The sequence below is a fragment of the Fistularia commersonii genome, unplaced genomic scaffold, assembly GCF_037954325.1.
Source record: "Fistularia commersonii isolate RoL2024-O1a breed Wild unplaced genomic scaffold, RoL_Fcom_v1.0 HiC_scaffold_83, whole genome shotgun sequence".
In the NCBI taxonomy this organism is placed as follows: domain Eukaryota; kingdom Metazoa; phylum Chordata; class Actinopteri; order Syngnathiformes; family Fistulariidae; genus Fistularia; species Fistularia commersonii.
Window position 1 is genome coordinate 72,501 of NW_028234041.1, and position 5,000 is coordinate 77,500.

The following is a 5,000-nucleotide window of genomic DNA, read 5'->3' on the forward strand; positions in this document are numbered from 1 at the left end:
TATCCCGCGGGATGTCCCCTCGAAAAAACGAGTAAAGTCCCTTGCAGCGCGGACAAAGGAAAAGCCCGTGGGCTTTATGGGCTTTACCTTCTCTCCCATTAGGAGTGCATTGAGAAACCTCAGAAATAACCCAAGAAAGCTTCTTGGAGAGATTGCTGTCACCCTCACACTGTCTTAAAACAACACTCGTTTGCTTTCCACACGGATTTTAGGCCGCTTTTTACAATTGAACACCCAAATTGCTCCATTTACTCTCACTGCGGCGGGCCTCTGGTACTCCATGGAGTACCAGGACTAGTTCGGCCCGGCGTTCACCCCCCCGAGGAGTACCAGGGCCCAGAGCGGAATACATGGATGTTATCGCCCTGTTACCGAATTATATCGATACCGATGTGCTTTTCACCTCATTGCTGAGTGGATTTATAAACAGGAACACCGAAACAGCTCCTTTCAGCTTCACGGCAGAAACGCCCCTGGTAATCCATGGAGTACCAGGGGAAAGCCTGTAAAATAAGCCCATACACACTTCTAACATGGCCTTTATCACCCTGTTACTGCATTACGATGACACCCATTTGCTTTTGATCTCATTGTCTGCCAACGTACGGAAAAAGCGGGGGGGCATTAAGGGGGGAGAGAGAGAGACATGGAGATTTTCTCAGCCTCTCATTCTTTTTTTTTTTTTTTTTTAATTGAACATAAATAGTACACGCAAATGTACAAATAAACATGGCAAGGTAGAACTGAATGTCAATGAAACAACCAGGCATGAAGAAGAAAAGGACATAAGGACATTCGTTCTGTATGTAATCAGAAGTTAATAGTGTTAACGGTTTGTGAGAAATTTACATTGCTAGACAAAAAAAGAAATTAAAAGGAAATAATTAAATAAATAGATAGACCAATGAAATTAAAACCGAAAAAAAAAAATGCAAGGGGAATACGACATGTAATTAAGTTGGCGATTCACAAGGAATCTCAGACATCAAACTGTATATTTTTTGTTGTTTATATATAAACATATATAAACAAACATATATTGTTTGTTGTTTATTTTTGGGATATATTGAGGAATATTTAATGGAAAGGAGTCACAATCGCTTTTTGACAATGTCGAAGTGTATAGGTGGCTATAGAATTTAAAGTTTTCATTGGAAATGATAGCCTCATCTGTAATTTCCTTGTTGTTAAGACGGGCTTCCGCTTTGCTCCGCTCCTCTTCTCCTCCGCTCTTCCGCTCCGGGCCCTGGAACTCCCGATCCGCGGGACTTCGGTGAATTCCGGGCCAGTTTTTTTGCTCTTCTGCTCTCCTCCCCTCCTCCGCTTCTTCGCTCCCCCGCTTTGGACCCTGGAACTCTTGAACAGGGCCGGGCTTCTGCCCTCCGCCTCTCCTCTGCTCATCCGCTCCAGGCCCTGGCACTCCCTGTGATCCAGTCATTCGCATGTGCGTGCCCGGAGGTCCGGGAGCTCCACTCAAACGTCCGGGGGGGGTAAGGGTAAGGGGTCCTGTCCCTCTCCCCCCCTCCTCGCCGCCTCTGAGAAGAGAAACATCTCCTCCACTCCTCCGCTCCTCCGCTGCGGAACCAGGTATTACCGATCCGCCGGACTCAGGCGAATTGCAGAAAGGGGTTTTGCCGTCCTCCGCTCCTCCGCTCCTCCGTTTCGGGCCCTGGAACTCCCGAACCGCTGGACACAAGCGAATCACGGTCCGGGCTTCTGCTCTCCTCCGCTCCTCACCTCATCCGCTCCAGGCCCTGGTACTCCGTGTCCGCGGGAACCCCCCCCAACCCACAAAAACAAACTCTCACACACACACAAACACACGCACACACACACACACACACACACACACAAACACACAAACACACACAGACACACCTGAACTCATCATCGCTGTGCTGATAGCATTGGCCGAAACGTATCCACAACCAAACCGACATTAGCTCATCCACTCATTCACATATGTGTGTGCCCAGAGGTCCGGGAGCTCCAGTCATAAGTCCGGGTGATCTATGTCCGGAGAAGGCTCACATTAGCCGGTCTAAGGGGTCCTGCTGCCCCCCAGCTTCCCGGCCTTTGAGAAGAGACACATAACTGCGCTCTTCCGCTTCTCCGCTATGGGCCCTGGTACTCCCGATCCTCCGAACTCAGGTGAATTGCGTGACGTGCTTCTGCTCTCCTATAAGCCCCTACACACTTCGAACACGGCTGTTATCACCCTGTTACTGCATTTCAATGACACCCATTTGCTTTCGATCTCAGTGTCTGCCACCGTACGGAAAAAGCGGGATGGGTGGGGGGGCATAAGCGCATTCGTGCTGTAAGTAATCAGAAGTTAATAGTGTTAACGGTTTGCGAGAAATTTTTAATGCTAGACAAAAAAAGAAAATTAAAAGGATATAATTAAATAAATAGATAGAAAAATAAAATTAAAAACGAAAAAAAAAAATTGTGAGGGGAATATAACATGTAATTAAGTTGGCGGTTCACAAGGAATCTCAGACATCAAACTGTTTTTAATTGAACATAAATAGTACACCCAAATATACAAATGTACAAATAAACATAGCAAGGTAGAACTGAATGTCAATGAAACAACCAGGGATGAGGAAGCAACGGACATCAGGACATTTGTTCTGTATGTAATGAGAAGTTAATAGTGTTACAGGTTTGTGAGAAATTTACAGTGCGAGACAAAAAAAGAAATTAAAAGGAAGTAATTAAATCAATAGATAGACAAATAAGAAATTAAAACGAAAAAATAAAAAAAAAATTGCAAGGGGAATGTAACATGTAATCAAGTTGTTTTTTTTTTTTTGTTTTTTTTTTTTTACCAAAAAAAAAAGGAACCTCGGACATGGGTAACTATATTTTTTAGTTTTTGGATTTTTCTATAAGTTTTAAGGATTTTTTTTTTTTTTTTTTATATTTCAAAATCGTTTATGAAGACATTAAAATTTGGGGAGCATTTTTGCATTCTGTTCTTGTGAATGAAGAACTTGGCCAGGCCTAAAAGAACATTGACACAGAGTTCATCTGTTATGTTGCTTATAAGTAAACAGAATGTTATATCATCTTTTGAGAAGGAAACTGGTGACGATGGAATGAGAAGGAGAAAAAATATATGGTCAGTGGTTTCAATGTTGTCTTCACAAAATGTACAAATATTATCTTCAAAATTAAAGCGTACCCTCGATAATTCCTTAGATGGGTAGATGTCAGTCATAATTTTGAAGTGGGTCTCTTTTGCCTTGGGGGTATGGGTAGAGTCAGATACATGGTTCGCAGCGTGGCAATCGATTCCTCATCAAATTTATTTAAAATATCCTTTTTTTTTTTTTTGACGTCCAGGGAATAAGTTTCCTGTGAAACATTTCCTAATAAAGGAGTTGCCGCGCTTTCTGTCCACAATTGAGATTCCCTGGAGTGATAGTCGGGGTAACTGTGGTTGTACGGTTCGGTGCGTCATTATATTTTTGGTCAGGAATACAAATTGTCGAGGCAGTGCGTTTCGTAACTTTAGCAACTCTAATATGGGAGGCTTGAATCTGTGTGTAGTACAGAACTGCTCATTGTCCAGAGGACTGCCAGTGTCATCCATCAAGTCAATTATCGACCATATACCTTTCTCAAAGCATTCCTTGTAAAACAGAGGTTTGTTGCCATGCAGTACATATCGATTGTTCCAAACTATTATACTGTGTGGTGAGAAATTGTGTACGTATATCATTTTCCAGTATAATAATATTTGTTTATGGAACTCTGAACATTTGACAGGAATCTTGTTGATATCCAAGTCAGAGATAAGCAGAAGACTCAGGCCGCCGACTTTGTTGAATAAGTAGTTTGGAGTACAATACCAGAAAGAACGATGAGGTTTGATCCAGGATTTCAACCAGTTCACCTTCAATGTCCCATTCAAGCAGTCCGACTCTATCACTTTCAGCCCTCCTTCACTTGTTTCTTTCACCATATGTGATTTTTCTTAGATGGTGTGGTCTGTTCCTCCAGATAAAGTTGAAATTGATTTGGTTAACAGATTTTACGAGTTGATTTGGAGCAGCATTGGAATACGCTGGGTATATACATCTGGATAAACACATCCATTTTAGTCAAATATATCCGGCCTAATATTGATAAATCTCTCTGGAGCCATATATTAGAATTAAGCTTTACTTTGATTCAGTTTAGATTCAATGTTCCTGGATTGATTTAACGTTTGGTCCTTGGATAGGAAAATGCTCAAGTATTTTATTTCTGATTTCATGGAAACATCGCTGATTTCCTTTAGTGGCGAGTCATGCAGCGCAAGAAGTTTGCATTTCTTTAAGTTTAATGACAATCCTGAAGCCTTGGAGAATGTTTTGGTTGTTTTCGGCACTTATTGGGACTTGATGTTCATTTTTCAAAACTAAGGTTGTGTCATCTGCCAGCAGGCTAATAACAATTTCAGTCCCCAGCACGTCTAACTTTTGGATATCGTTGCTCTTTTCAACATAAACGGCTAGCATTTCGGTAGCAATTATAAATAAATAGGGTGAGATGGGGCAACCTTGGGGGATTCCCACATCAACATGGAAGCTCGGAGTGGTGCCGCTTGGCAGGGTGACACAGCTATGAATATTCTCATAGAGCCCACGGATCACATTCCTGAATATTTAACCAAATCCAAAATGTTCGAGCGTTGCTATGATAAATGGATGTTCGACCGAGTCAAAGGCTTTAGAAAAGTCCAAGAAGGATATGCGGCCATTATCTTCAATGCGATACGCCTCTAAACCCATCGCTCGCCCCGACTCGGGGAATCCTAGAGCCTACTTGCACCCCCGCCCTAACTTAACTCCCTCACTCGTGGAGCTCCCTGAGCTCCACACATCCCGGAGCATCACGCCGACTCATTCACATTTGAATGATTGTCTTTATTTTATGTCCGCTAGATAGAGGCATCCGCACATGCGCATCAGTGGAGCTTCAGGCCGGCTGAGGCATGGACTGAAAAT